At 45.7% G+C, this 16292-nt stretch overlaps 1 pseudogene; it reads left to right on the plus strand.

Moving 5' to 3' along the window:
* The window catches only part of LOC100353064 (putative cytosolic iron-sulfur protein assembly protein CIAO1), a 79443-nt pseudogene extending 67195 nt beyond the window's left edge, over window positions 1–12248 (plus strand).
* Window positions 12249–16292: the final 4044 nt, after the last annotated feature.

Here is a 16292-nt window from a genome sequence, read left to right on the forward strand (position 1 = left end):
CGCCAGGTTCTGAATATAGTTCAAGTAGATGGTTGCTCAATCAATAGAGCAAAAATGAAAAGTGCTTTGTGTTCGTCGACATGATGGGGGTTGAACAGTCTAATGGAAGTTGGTCATCTCAATTAAAAGCAATTTCATATTGTGACATGAGCGAGACCAAAAAAAAAGGTACTTAATAAGGTTAACAGATGCTAAATAACAGCATATATCTTAATGACCCCAAATATACAACTCACAAGCTATTTAATAGTATAGAATTTGATACGAAGCAAAACCACGATAAATAAAGCCCTCTCTGGTAGTTTTGATCAATTAAACTACATAATTAACAAAGATGGTCCATTTATCTTAGGTTGTCTAATTTGCAGTACAGTGTTAAAGTACCTCTACTGGAAGACTAGTTTGTTTAGAAATTAGAACATTCATAGTGATTTACTGGATTTGATTTAAAAGACACAGCAGGAGTTGGCAAAATTCACATATCATGGGGTTAATGTGGGTTAGAATGTAGCTATTTGTATTACAAAAATATCGCATACCAAATACACGCATCTGATTTCTTTTAATCCTAGTTCATCTTTTCTGCAGAAGTCATTAGTTTGCTAAAAAGAACGACGAAAACAGCTGCATTTGCCCCCATTAGAAACTAGGAATCTGCCGTATCTGATTTCCGAAGCGAGAGAGCGCTTCTGCGGCAGTGAATCAGGCCCTGGTTACCGAAAAGCTGTCACCCGGCGAGGGCAGCATGCACGGCTGCCACCCGTGGGGATGGGCGGCTCCACCGGCCAACCAGCGCTCACCTGCAGCCACCACGCATCCGGGCTGCTGGGCTCGCTGCTTCCGACAAGCTTGGGAGAATTCAAGAGACAACAAAAGGAAAAAGGCAAATAGAGCCAGAGACTGGGGAAGTCAGGCTCAGCACCACAAAGACGGAGGGGCGGAAGAGCAATGGGGGTGAAGCACTCAGCTCTTCCACGGAGCAGCCACGCTCAACCCTTCCACACCTGCAGACCCTTCAGCGTTCCTGAGTTCCCGGCTGAAGGCGATCACGGACTCTCCCGGCCAGTCCCTAATTAGTTGATTTCATTGTCCATCAGTCCATTTTCCTGTTACTGTCATGAAATGCCTGAGGCGGGAAACTTATACGGCAAAGACGCCTATTGAGGTCACAGATTTGAAGGCTGAAAGCTCAAACAGCACAGTGCCACCCCTGGGCCCTCCTTCCAGCCACATCAGCTTATGGCAGAGGGCTGGGTGACATCACAATAGCAGAAGCAGGAGGGAGAGATCACTGGACAGCAAGGCAACAAAGGTGGCCAGGTTTGTTCTTTAATAGTAAACCTCTCAGGAGCCGGCACTGTGCCACAGAGCCATATGGGCTCTGGTTCGAGTCCTGGCTGCTCCACTTCTGATCCAGCTCTCTGCTATGGCCTGGGAAAGCAGTGGAAGATGGCCCAAGTGCTTGGGCCCCTGCACCCGCATGGGAGACCCAGAAGCTCCCGGCTCCGGCTGTCACAGTCATTAGGGGAGTGAACCAGTGGATGGACGACATCTCTCTCTCTCTCTCTCTCTCTCTCTCTCTCTCTCGGGCTCTACCTCTCTCTGTAACTTTGTCTTTCAAATAAATAAAATAATTCTTAAAAAAAAAAAATAGTAAACCTCTCCTAAGGGCTAACTCAGGGCACCACAGGAACTTCCTGTGAGGTAAGGCTCTCCCACTAGGCTCCACCTCTTAAAGGGCCCACCACTTCTAGACTGCCTTAGCTCACTGAGACTCCAACACATGGACCCTTGGAACACAAATCACATCCAAATCATAGCACATAGTAACAAAAACAGCTTTTACAGCATTTAATTTTTAAAATGAATTTTTGGCTCATATGAAAGGGGGAGAGAGAGAAAATGAGAATCTCCCATGTACTGGTTCAGATATTTGCAACAGCCAGGGCTTGGGCCAGGCTGAAGTCAGGAGCCAAGAGCTTCATCCTGGTCTCCCACGTGGGTGGCAGGGACCAAGTTACTTGAACTTTGATCTGCTGTCTCCAGGGTGCACATTAGCTAGATTGGAAGTGGAAGAGCCAGGACTCAAACCAGGCACTCCAATAGAGGATGCAGGCATCTCAGGCTAACCATTGGATCAAATGCGTGCCCTTTATGCTTTTAAAATCAATCTAATATGGTGGCAATCATAGATTTAGGTTTTCCCCATTAATCAATTTTAGGTTCAATTATTGAATAGCTGATTTCCACAAATCAACAGATTTCCCAACATTTTTCTAGTTCTGCAGAGTTTTTTGCAGTTCGAACACTGAGCTAGCCGTTCATAGAGTTATTCTCTTATCAACAGGCTCGGTAGAGACCAGATTTGGAATACGCAATGTGCACATTCAGGATGCATACAGTCTCACGGCTGAAGCCAGTAGCATGCAGAGTGCCTACCCAGGTCCGATCAGGGCCCACGTTTTTAAACGCACTCCAGGTTCGAGCAAGTATTTGTAAACTTCACTTCTCTGAAGAGGTTCTGAGTGATGCTCCTTGCTTGCACCTCAATTAGCTCCTAACAAGTGCTCCTTGAAGGATTTTCAGTCTCTGTGAAAAATGGAACTTACTCTTCCGGCCTTTGTGACTTCAGGTGGATTCAGACTCTATGTGGCTTTAGCTCTTGGAGTAGCAAAGTCTGCCCCCAGCACATTTTTACTTTCGTTACCATTTTCTATAATGGAACCATCCCTCCGTGAACAAGATTCATCCCCCAAGTATCACTGCCAGCCCACTCCTACCTTCAGTGCAGCTTCCAGTACCCCGAATGTACATTCTCAAAAAATTCTGGGGGGCCGGCACTGGGGCATATCAGGCAAAGCAGCCACCTGCAGTGCTAGCATCCCATATGGGTGCCGGTTCGAGCCCCAGCTGTCCTACTTCCAATCCAGCTCTCTGATATGGCCAGGGAAAGCAGTGGAAGATGGCCCAGGTCCTTAGGACCCTGCACCCGCGTGGGAGACCTGGAAGAAGCTCCTGGCTCCTGGCTTCAGATTGGCACAGCTCCGGCCGTTGCGGTCACTTGGGGAGTGAACCAGTGGATGGAAGATCTCTCTATCTCTGTCTGTCTCTCTCTCTCTCTCTCTGCCTCTCTATAACTCTGCCTTTCAAATAAATAAATCTTTAAAAAAAATTCTAGTTTCCCAAGAAAATATTTTTATTCTCCAAAAATATGTTTACTGATAACAGACTTGATGCTCTTACCATGTGAACAGGGAGTATCTAAAACCCCTATGTGAGTTCTAATTTTATTAGCTCTGTCCCCAATTCTAGGATCTTCCCATCCTTACAATTTAATTTTAATAAATATTATTGATTAATTAATTATAATTAATAAATATTATTGATCCTTAGTCCTATATTCGAATGCTTCCTCTGAGAAGACACAGTTGCCCATTCTCTTAAAGAAGACACTATGACTGCAAGGTCAAAGTCCCACTGCCTATGTATAGCACACTGTTGGCATTCTCCTTGCCCTGTACACTTGATCTAGCTTCTCATGAAGACAAGCGACTTGAAGGCAATACTTTACCTTCTGCAGGACTTAGCACAGTCCTTCATAGAACTATAGAAAAGAATGCACAGACAATATACTCTGCCAGCCCTCCCACTATAAAACCCCTAGAAATGCTCAATAAAATATAACAGACGTATTCTCAAGTACAGACCCCTGCTCGCATGAAAGTGGCCAAAAATGAAGGAAAAGATAAAAGCAAAAGGAAAATGGCCAAGTGAGAATTGTCCTGTGACCTCGCCAAGAGGTGCTGTAGACACCTCAGGAAACAGAACCAAGTCCTTGGAATCCACTAAGGATTCGTTAGAACTGAGATCAGGCATAAACACCCAGCCCGTGAAAGGTCTCGAGGGCCCCTGCTCTACCTGCCTGAGTCCTAGGTTGGGAGCTAACTCTCATCTGGGTCAAATCTGAGAAACCACAAGCCATAGAATTAACCAAGACACCACTGGCACTGAACTCAACATCACATCACAAGATGTGGCCAGAGCCTTCTGCTGCCAGTCTAGGGAGACAGATGTACAGAACCTGCTCTTCGCATGTAACAGCCAGCAAAGGAAGCAAGTGTGCTGTGGCACTGGGACCGCAGGTGGGACAAGACTGAGACCCCTAAGTACCAGGAAGCAGGTGAGCGGAGTCCCACAGTGGGCCTGGCTTTCTCTTGAGAGGCACTTTTATGGAGAGGAAATCCAAGCAAAATAAGATTGTTCTGACAGTGGAGGAGCCAGCCAGATTCCAGCTTACCAAAGTAATCAACGTTAACATCCTGAGCTCTGTGGTACTCCCCCAAAACTCAAAACCCCATGTTAATCACTGACTAAGCCCAAACTGAGGAAATTCTAGAAAGTGGGCAGGCCAATACACTTCAAAAGTATGAACGTCATGGGAGGCCAGATGCTGAGGAATTGTCATAGGGAAGGGGACATAACCACAAAATGCCAGGACGTACCCAAAGGGGTCCAAGAAAAGAAGAAGGACATTGGTAGAAGAATTGGCAACATTCAGGTGAGGACTGCAGTTCAGTGGACAGTACTGTGCTGCACTAATTTCTTAGTTTTAACAAATACACCTCAGTGGCCGGCGCCGCGGCTCACTAGGCTAATCCTCCGCCTTGCGGCGCCGGCACACCGGGTTCTAGTCCCGGTCGGGGCGCCAGATTCTGTCCCGGTTGCCCCTCTTCCAGGCCAGCTCTCTGCTATGGCCAGGGAGTGCAGTGGAGGATGGCCCAAGTGCTTGGGCCCTGCAACCCATGGGAGACCAGGAGAAGCACCTGGCTCCTGCCATCGGATCTGCACGGTGTGCCAGCTTGCTGGCCACGGCGGCCATTGGAGGGTGAACCAACGGCAAAGGAAGACCTTTCTCTCTGTCTCTCTCTCTCTCGCTGTCCACTCTGCCTGTCAAAAATTTAAAAAAAAATACACCTCAGTAAGACAGCATGCTAACACTGGGTGCACTTGAAATGAGGTGAGGGAGGGCTGAGAACTCTGCATTCTCATCGAAACTTTTCTGTAAATTCCAAAAGAAAAAGAAAAAAGTCTAACACCAAAATAAAACCTGAGTAAATATGAGAGTTAGTACCAAATTATGACCCATAACTAGAAGGAAAACCCGGGCAGAATAGAGGTAAAAGTGACAGCCTGAATGAGCAGAAGAGAATTGTAAAATGAACATTATAAATATGCTTAATTTCTAATGAAAATCATAATGGAGACTGAAATGAAAGATTATTCCAAAAAATAAACAAATGGACATATAGGGGTGACAACAAGTACAGTATCTGAAACGAAAAATGGATCAGATGTGTTCAAGAGCAAATAGACATTAGGAGAAAAAGTAGTGGACTTGAAGACACAGCAATGAGAACTATCCAAAATGAAAGAGGGAAAATGGACTGACTGCAACGAATGGTGCATCCACGGCCCAGTGGGATAACAAGGACTATATGAGGGGTCTTCAAACACGTGGTGGAAAAATGTGTGTTATGAAAAAGCTACACGTGGATTTTGAAAGTTTTGTACCAAAATAAACATCTTTTAATTCCAGTTCCCATGAACTTTTTGAAGTCTGTTTGTATAATGCAGGCATAGTTGGTGTTCCAGAAGAAGTGGAGACAGAGGCGGGAGGCCAACTAATATGTGAGGAAATAATGGCCCCAGTGTTTCCACATTGGATGAAAACTATAAACACACAGATTGAAGGATGCGCAGCAGACGAAGCACGATGCAACACAAGGGAAAACAAGGGCACGGCATGACTAAGTTGTTGGAGGAAAAAAATAATACATCAGCTACAGGGTGATAGAGATTAGACAGTACCGAAAATACAGAAGATACCAGAAAAACATCTCCAAAGTGATGGGGCGGGGGAGAACCCTCTATCAAACTATGATCCTAAAGCTCACAAAAACATCCTTTAAAAATAAAGGCAAAATACCTGCTTGGTCTAGCACAGCAGCCAGAAAAGAACTGATAAAGGAAGCTCTGCAGGCTGAAGGAAAACAGATGGCGAAATCAAAGGGCAGAACATGATGAAGAGAACTACAAACGGTGAACTCAGGAACACATATTAAGGACTTTATACATCTATTTTTCTAGAATTATCTAAGAGGTGATTGAGAGGAATGGTAAAGAAAGGTTATTTGCAAATACTTTTCCCCAAAAAAGCCAAGATAAATTTGGACAGAATTGGCCTGGCATTAAGAAGCTTGGACGTGGTCACCACACCCGAACAAACAGTAAAAAACTGAACAGACTTGAAAATCAGCCATCCTTTTAGATCTGTGAGAGCAGTGAGGTCCCAGAACAGCTCAGGGCCCTGCTCCCAGCCCCTAAGAGGAGACACCGACGGGCAAACGCAGGGAATCCCAACCTCCTGAAACAGAAGCCCTCTAGTGGAACCCTCCCAGGAAACCAGCGGCAGGGAAGGAAGACCTGCAATGCAATGGATGCATTGCTGGAAGCTCGGTGTGGACAAATCTGAGTAGAAAACTCCAGGGAGACCCAAGAGCTGTCCCCCGCTGCACCCACAAACATGTCCAGGGCTCCCCAGTTCTCACAGTGCCCATCAGAGAGAAGCCCTACATTTCCCTTCCAGCAGGAGCAGAGGAGAATGACGTCTCTGAAATACACCAGAGCTTTGCTCCTCCTAGCAGGCTTTCCCAGAGGGCAGACTGTTCAACCAGAGTCTAACCTGCTGGGGCTCCATCAGGGCCCAGGGCACCTGTGGGGAGAGGGGAGCCGGCCCCACAGAGGGCGGTAGGGAGTGAGACGCAGCTGTGGACACTTCCCCTCCCCACCACATCTCCAGGGGCTTATTGACAGCAGGGACTTGAAGCCAGACATCCCACCCAGCTATCAGGAGAAAAGTCCAAGTCACACTGAAATGCAAACAGGCGGGCTGAAGGGAGAGAGCACCCACCAGAACATGGAACAGACGCAGGTAACCATGTACCATATGCCAGGCACAGACACAGCGGGCATGTTCGAATCATCAGTCTAGGAATTTAAAACAAGAATGACTAACATCCTAAGAGCTCTAATGGGTAAAGCAGACAGCACACAGGGACACGTGGGCAGTGTAAAAAGAGGGATGGAAATTCTAGGAAAGCACCAAAGAGAAATGCTCGAGATGAAAAACACTGTGACAGAGATGAAGAATCCCTTTGTTGTGTTGTGTTGTGTTTTGTTTTTTTGTTTTGACTTATTTATTTATTTCAGAGGGAGAGAAGAGAGACAGAAAGAGAGAAAAATATCCCATCTGCTGATTTACTCCCCAAATGTCCACAACAGCCAGGGCTCAGCCTGGGCTGAAGCCAGGAGCCAGGAGCTCAATCTGGGTCTCCCATGTGGGTGGCAGGGATCCAACTGTTTGAGCCACCGTCTGCTGCCACCCAGGATGAGCATTAGCAGGAACCTGAGGTCAGAAGCAGAGCCACGGCTCACACCTAGGAACTCCGCTAGGGGAGGTGGGTGTTCCAAGTGGCATCTTTACTATTGTGCCACATGTTCAGCCCCGTAAACAAACTCATTCATAAATAGGAAAGAGCTAAGAATCGTTGAGCTTGGGAGCACCTCAGTAAAGATCTCCAAAACTGACAAGCAAACAGAAACTAAGACAAAAACGATATCCAAGAACTGCAGACAACTGCACAGGGTGCACCGTATGCACGCACCATACACATAACCGGCACACAGGAAGGCGAAGCGAGAGGAAGAAATGAGAAATACTTGAAACACAGTGATGGGGAATTTCCCTCAACTTAATGTCAGACATCAAATCACAGTTCCAGGAAGCTCGGAGAAGCACAAGCAGGATAAATACCAACACAGAAAGAAAACAAGCCCACACTGAGGCATATTGTTTTCAAACTACAAACAAACAAACAAAAAAAATCAAAGATAAAAAACTCCTGCAAGAAGCCGCAGGGGAAAAACCAAGCTATGTACAGAGGAGTAAAGATGAGAATTCTATCTGCTTCCCTTCAGAAATCATACAGGCCAGAAGGGAGTAGAAGACAGAAGAAAAGAGTGAATTATTTAGTGCTGAGAAACTCAGCAACTTAGAATCCTGGGCCTTGAGTACATCCTTCAAAAGTGACGGAGAGGGGCTGGCGCTGTGGCTCAGCAGGTTAAGCCACTGCCTGCAGTTGCCAGCGTCCCATATGGGCGCCAGTTCAAGTCTCAGCTGCCCCACTTCCCATCCAGCTCCCTTCTAACGTGCCTGGGAACACAGTAGACGATGCTTTCAGATGGAGCTCCTGGCTCCTGGCTTCAGTCTGGTTAGGTCCTGGACATTGTGGCCCTTTGAAGAGTGAGCCAATGGATGTGAAGGTCTTTCTCTCTCCTCTCTCTCCCTTCTTCTCTCTCTCTCTCTCTCTCTCTGACTCTTTCAAATAAATAAAATAAAAGTTTTTTTAAAAAGTGAAGGAGAAATTCACTCTTTCAGACAAAACTTGAGGATACTTGTTGCTGACAGATCTGACTTGTAAGAAATGACAAAGTGTTTTAGAGAGAATGAAAAAGATCAGATTCAGAAACCCAGATCTATACATACAAAGAGCAAGTGAGTATCAGAGAAGAAATAATAAAAGGTAAATTAAAGCTTTATTATTCTTTATTTATTTGAAAGGCAGAGTTACAGAGAGGCAGAGGCAGAGAGAAAGAGAAAAAGGTCTTCCATCCACTGATTCACTACCCAAATGGCCGCAACGGCTGGAGCTGTGCCGATCCAAAGCCAGGAGCCAGGAGCTTCTTCCAGGTCTCCCATGTGGGTGCAGGGGCCCAAGGACTTGGGCCATCCTCCACTGCCTTCCCAGGCCACAGCAGAGAGCTGGATTGGAAGTGGAGGAGCCAGGACTCAAACCAGCGCCCCTATTGGGTGCCGTCCCTGCAGGCTGTGGCTTTACCTGCTATGCCACAGCGCTGGCCCCTAGAGCTTTCTTATTCTTAATTGATCTAAAAGATAATAGTTTGTTCATGGTAATAACAGTGACAGTGTTCTGGATTAAGTATGCTTAGGTACATACACAAGCCTGCATATGCTTATTTTTGTGACATGAATAGCAACAACGATGCAGGGGCAGGAGGAAGGAGCAAGGATGATTTTGCTATTGTGAGGTATACCAGTGAGGTAGCAGAATGCCATCTGAGAGTAGCCTTGAGTCAGTTTTAGAGTTTTGCAAACTCTAGGGCAACCCCCTAAAAAATAAAAAATAAAAGTATAACTGATATGTTAAGAAAATGGAATCACGTAAAATTTTTAATTAAAACCAAAAAGGTAAAAAAGGAGTGGAGGCCAAAAAATATAACAACAAGCAAAGCATCAAATAGAAAACAGTAACAATTATGGGAAATATTAACCCAACTATATCATTAATAATTTCTAGTGTCAATGATTAAAGGCTCTAGTTGTCAGAGTGGATCAAACAAGACAATTATATACTGTCTATAAGAAATATTTCATAAATATAAAAGACACATATAGATTAAAAGTAAATGGATAGTATAGGGGCCAGTGCTGTGGCATGGTGGGTAAAGCCACCACTTGCAACACCGGCGTCCCATATGGGCACTGGTTTGAGTCCCAACTACTCAATTCCAATCCAGCTCCCTGTTAATGCACCTGGGAAAGCAATGGAAGATGGCCCAAGTCCTTGGGCCCCTACACCCATGTGGGAGACCCAGAAGAAGCTCCTGGCTCCTGCCTTCAGATCAGCCCAGCTCTGGCCATTGTGGCCATTTGGGGAGGGAACCAGAGGATGGAAGATCTCTCTGTTTCTAACTCTCTCTTTCTCTCTCTATCTATAACTCTGCCTTTCAAATAAAACAAATTTTGCTTTTTTAAAAAACATAAAAGGATAAAGAAAGATATACCATCCTAACATTAATCAAAAGAGAGTGGGAGTAATTATGTCAGTTTCAGACATAGCCGACTTCAGAGCAAGGAAAGCTATCAGGAAAATGTGTAATGACATTAAGAGTCAATTTTTCAAGAAGGCCTAAAAATCCTTAATGTGTATGCATCTAACACAGAGCACCCTTACATAAAGCAAGGAGAAATAGATGAATCCATCATTGCAGTGCAGACTTCAACATGTCCCTATCAGAAATGGGCAGATCCCACAGGCAGAAATTCAGTAAGAACATAACTCAATAATATCACCAATTAACTGGAAGAAATTCTCATCTACAGACCAACTCATTCCAAAACAGCAAAATGGACATCTCTTCAAGCTATCAGGGAGCATTAACCAAGATAGATCACATTCTGGGTCACAAAACACACCTTAACAAAACTGAAACCAAAAAAAAAAAACATACAACACTTGCTCTCAAGCTACCATGGAAATAAATTAGAAACCAATAAAAAGGCAGCTGGGAAATTCCCAAATGCTTAAAGACTGAACACACTCCTAATCAGAAATGTTGGAAAAAGCTCCAATTTTAAAATATTTTGAATTAAATAAACATGAAAATACAGCATATCAAAATTTGTGGGGCACAGTAAAAGCAATGCTTATGGGAAAATTTATAACATGGAAAACATACATTAGAAAAGATGAAAGGCAGCCAGTGCCACGGCTCACTAGGCTAATCCTCCGCCTTGCAGCGCTGGCACACCGGGTTCTAGTCCCGGTCGGGGCGCCGGATTCTGTCCCGGTTGCCCCTCTTCCAGGCCAGCTCTCTGCTGTGGCCCAGGAAGGCAGTGGAGGATGGCCCAAGTGCTTCGGCCCTGCACCCCATGGGAGACCAGGAGAAGCACCTGGCTCCTGCCTTCGGATCAGCAAGGTGCGCTGGCTGCAGCGCACCGGCCGCGGCGGCCATTGGAGGGTGAACCAACGGCAAAGGAAGACCTTTCTCTCTGTTTCTCTCTCTCACTGTCCACTCTGCCTGTCAAAAAATAAAAAAAAGATGAAAGGCCTGAAGTCAATCATTAAACTTCCACTTTAGGAAAATAAAATAATAAAAATAGAAAATTAGCTCCAAAGGATAAGACAGGATGTCAGAAAGCGAAGCCTGGATACACACACCCAGACCACACACACAGACGGACCACAGCAATGTCGCACACCAATGGAGTGCAGGATAAAGAGCATGTGTTCAAGGGGCCCGTGTGGGAAGGCAGAGCCGTGGGCAGCCCCAGAAGCTGGAGCTGATGTGGCCGAGACCCTGCCCACCTCCTCTTCACCCTGTGCTGGGTTCTGGGCGCCGGGCACCGTGCAGGACTCACCAGTGCTGTTGGGCTGTGAACACCCAGGCTTCCCCTGATGGTTTCTGGCTCGGAACCCGCGGAGACCCTACTGGCCTTGTGTGCTGCCTGTCCCCACCTCCAGACACCTAAGGTGACAGCTGGAGCTGTGAGTCCGGCCTTTCTGAAGACCACCAGCACACGGGCAGAAGGTGACCTGGTCTCCCTGCAGGAACTACCTGGCCATTGCCAGCTTTGCGGCTACCACTTGCACATGGAAGAAGAACCAGTATGACTTTGTGGAACCACTCCTGGGGGCCATGAAAATGAGGTCGAGCCGGTGACTTGGGCCCTATCTAGCAACGTCCTGGCCACTTGCAGCCAAGGCAGGAGCATGTGGGTCGGGAAGTTGATGAAGAAATTGAGAGTGAATGTGTCAGTGTCTTCAACTCCCACACACAGGATGTTAGGCACAGGGCTTGGCTCCTAAGCTGGGAGCTGTTACCTCTGCCACCTGCAGTGACACAGTGAAGCTCCACCAGGAGGATGACTGGGTGTGCTGTGTCTCCCTGAGGGCCTCGAATCCACCAGGCGGAGCTTAGCTGTGGACCCCAGGGGCCAGCACCTGGCATCCTGCAGGGATGACGGGACAGCGCCCATCTGGCACCAGTATCTACAGGCTACCAACAAGGGCTGCGGGCAGCAGCTCCGAACCCAATGGGAGTGTGTTTGCACGCTGTCTGGCTTCCACTCCAGGGCCATTTGAGACGTCACTTGGTGTTAGCCGATAGGCCCTGGCTACAACTCGTGGGGACAAAGCCATCCGAGTGTTGGAGGCGGGTCCCAGCTTGGGCCTACAGCGGCCCACCTTCTCCCTGACAGCCATTTGCGCCATTCCCAGGATGTCAGCTGCGTGGCCTGGAGCCCCAGGGAGCAGGGGCTCCTGGCTTCCTGTAGTGATGATGGGGAGGTGGCCTTCTGGAAGTATCGGCAGCCTGAAGGCCTCTGAGCTGCCTCGACTTTGGAGTCATGGTTCCCCAGAAAGTGCACTAAGACTGCCAGCCCCAGCAGGACCTGGAGGAGCATCCTTGATCTTGATTCAACTTGGCTCACTTCTATTCAGACTTCAGTAGAAACGTGGAGCCACGAATTGCTACTCCTCACCCTCCTCTAATAGGATGCCCTCAGTGCATAGCTACAGAGCATTTGTCCATTGTTATGCCACAGAGTTTGCTTGCTTTAGGACACAGTGTTAAAAAATGGAGGATAAGTATACTGTGTGTAGGGGGATATGCAAGTGTATGTCAGAGAAACAAGATTATGAAAAGATCATGGGGGCCAACACTATGGCGTAACAGGGAAAGCCGCCACCTGCAGTGCCGGCATCCCATATGGGCACCGGTTCGAGTCCCTGCTCCACTTCTGAACCAGCTCTCTGCTATGGCCTGGGAAAGCAGTAGAAGATGGCCCAAGTCTTTGGACCCCTGCATCCTCAGGACCTGGAAGAAGCTCCTGGCTCCTGGCTTCGGATCAGTGCAACTCCAGCCATTGCAGCCAACTGGGGAGTGAAACAGAGGATGGAAGACCTCTCTCTCTCTGCCTTTCCTTCTCTCTGTGTGTAACTCTTTCAAATAAATAAATATATTTTTTTAAAAAATCATGTAGTTCAAAAGAAAAATTTACACCAGAATAAACATCTTTTAAATCTATTGTCCTTGAACTTTTTGAAGTCTCCCTATATACATTATCCAATTTCTGGCTAAATTTCTGCATTTAAGACATTCTACTAGAAGCCAGCATTGTGGCACAGAGGGTTGGGACTGTTTGAAACACTGGCATCTCATGACCACTGGTTTGAATTCAGGCTGTTCCACTTCTTGTCTAGCTCCCTGCTGTAGACTGTTCACTTCTTGTCTCCCTGCTATGTGCTTGGGAAAGCAATGGAGGATGACCCAAGTGCTTAGGCCTCTGCCACCAACATGGAAGACCTGGATGGAGTTCTAGGCTCCTTGCTTCCTCTTGGCCCAGCCCCAGCCATTTGGGGAAGGGACCAGTAAGGTTAGAAACTTGCTCACTCAGGCTCTCTTTCTCTCATTCTCTCTCTCTCTCTAATTCTTTCAATAAATAATCTTTTTTAAAAAGATCATTGGGACCAGCATTGTGGTAAAATGGATAAAGCTACCACCTTTGACACTGGCATCCAACATGGGCCCTAGTTTGTGTCCTGGCTGCTCCACTTCTGATCCAGCTCCCTGCTAATGGCTTGGGAAAAGCAATGGAAGATGGTCCAAGTATTTGGGCCCCTGCTACCCATGTGGAAAACCTGGAAGAAGCTCTTGGCTCCTGCCTTCAGCATGGCCCAGTCCTGGCCATTGCAACCATCTGGGGAGTGAACCAGTAGATGGAAGAGCTCTCTGTCTCTGCCTCTCTCTGTAACTCTGATTTTCAAACAAATACATATATCTTTATTTTAAAAAAGACATTTAAAAAAACCCTTATGATCATCTCAACGGATACAGAAAAAACATTTGATACAATTCAACCTCGCTCATGACAAACACCCTCAAAGAATGGGTACATGAGGAATCACCTTACACAATAAGGGATGCGTGTGATAAGCCCATCTCTTTCATCATACTGAATGGGGAAAGCTGGGATTGTTTTCTCTAAGATCCAGAACAAAACAGGGCGTCCACTTTCACACGCTTAGTCAATGTACGATGGGAACTGTTAGCTAGATCGATAAGGAAAGAGAAAGAAATCGCATCCAAATAGGAAAGGAAGAGTCTGTAGATGAGATGGCTTTAGAAATAGAAAAACCTAACGTCTCCACTGAAACACTGCTAAAAATTGACAAATGCATAAAGCTGTGTGACATAAAATCTGAGAAAAAATCAAGAAAGCAATCCTGTCCATAATAGCTATCAAAAAATAAAATCCATGACAATAAGTTTAACCAAGGAAGTAATGATCTGTACAATGAAAACTGCAAAACATGAATGAAAAGAAAAAGAAAAAGAAGACATCCCATGTCCGTGGTTTGGAAGGATTGGTGGTTAAAATGTCCGTACTACCCCAAGTGATCTACAGGCTGAATTCAACTCCTATCAGAATACCAATAACATTCTTCAACAAAATAGAAAAAAAGATCCCTAAAATTTGTATGGAACCACAAAAGGCCCTGAACAGCCAAAGCAATTCTGAGCAGAAAGGACAAAGTTGGAGGCCTTACAATTCCCGACTTTAAAACAAAGGATAATAACCAAAACATGATGCTGGCATAAAAGCAGACACACAGATCAATGGAGCAACAGAGAACTCAGTCATAAATCTCTAATATTTACAGCCAACTATTTCTCAGCAAAGGCAACAAGAGCACAGAGCAGAGAAATGAAAGTCTTAAGTAAGTTGTTCTGGGAGAACTGAGTATCCATCCGCTGAAGAATGAAGTAAACCACCACCTCTCACATTTACGAGAAAAATCTCAAAATAGATCAAAGGTTTAATTTAAGACCGAAACTATGAAACTACCAGAAAAAAAATACCAGAGGATCTTCAGGATAATAATCTGGGCAGTTTATTGGATATGGTCCAACACAGACAATAAAAGCAAAAACTGACAGATATGATTATATCAAAATAAAAAAAAAACTTTTGGACAGCAAGGGAAACAATCAATAGAGTGAAGAGAAACCCTAGCAAACAGGAGATGATGTTTTACAACTGTTCATCTGGCAAGGGGTTGATTTCCAGAACATATAAAGAACTCAAACAATTCGAAGAGAAAAAAGATCAAACTCTAAAAAGGGCCAATGACTCAAGTAGACCTTTCTCAAAAGAGAGTAGATAGCCTCAGTATACGAAGAAATACGCAACATCATCCATCAGAAGTACACAGATCAAAACCTCAATGAGATCTCATCTCACCTCCCATTCGAATGGCTCTTAGAAAGACAAAACATAACACATGCTGGTGAGGAAGTGGAGAAGGGGGAACTCCTGCACACTACTGATAGGAATATAAGTACTATAGTCTGGCCGGCGCCGCGGCTCACTAGGCTAATCCTCCTCCTTGCAGCGCTGGCACACCGGGTTCTAGTCCCAGTCGGGGCACCGGATTCTGTCCCAGTTGCCCCTCTTCCAGGCCAGCTCTCTGCTATGGCCAGGGAGTGCAGTGGAGGATGGCCCAAGTGCTTGGGCCCTGCACCCCATGGGAGACCAGGGGAAACACCTGGTTCCTGGCTTCAGATCAGCGTGGTGCGCCGGCTGCAGCGACCACTGGAGGGTGAACCAACAGTAAAGGAAGACCTTTCTCTCTGTCTCTCTCTCACTGTCCACTTTGTCAAAAATAAAAATAAAAAAAAATAATAAAGTACTATAGTCATTATGAAAACAGTATGGAGTTTCTTCCAAAAAAAAAACTCAAAAAAAAAAAAATCAGAAATGGAACCATCATGTGATTCAGCCACCACACATATGGGGTATGTATATCCAAGGGAGGTGTTGAAGAGACATTGGCAATCTTGTGTTTACTGCAACACTGTTCACAATAGCCAAGTTATGGAGCCATCCTTAGTGTCCACTGATGGACACATTGATAAGACAGTGTGGGATACATATAATGAAACTGGAGGACATTATGTTAGGTGAAATAAGTCAGCTACACAAAAGCAGGTATCTCCTGTTCTCACTTAAATGTGTAAGCTAAAAAACTGATCTGAATGAAATGGAGAAGAGAATAGTGATTAGCAGAGCCTTAGAAAAGTTTCAAGGAGGGAGAGACGGAGAGAGGATGGTTAATGGATACTGGGGTGCAGTTGGAGAGGAGAAATAACTTCTAACGTTCTATGGCGCAGAAAGATAACTATGGTTTACAACAATTAATTAAAGATTTCAAAATATCTGGTAGAATTATGAATGTTCCCAATACATAAAAAAAAACTTATGTCGATAGCACTGGATATGCCAATTACACTCTGATAGTTACACACTGTATATATGTCGGCCGCAGCGCGCCAGCCGCGGCAGCCATTGGAGGGTGAACCAATGGCAA

The sequence above is a fragment of the Oryctolagus cuniculus genome, chromosome 18, assembly GCF_051225735.1.
Source record: "Oryctolagus cuniculus isolate XC-2025 breed Fujian yellow rabbit chromosome 18, ASM5122573v1, whole genome shotgun sequence".
NCBI lineage: Eukaryota > Metazoa > Chordata > Mammalia > Lagomorpha > Leporidae > Oryctolagus > Oryctolagus cuniculus.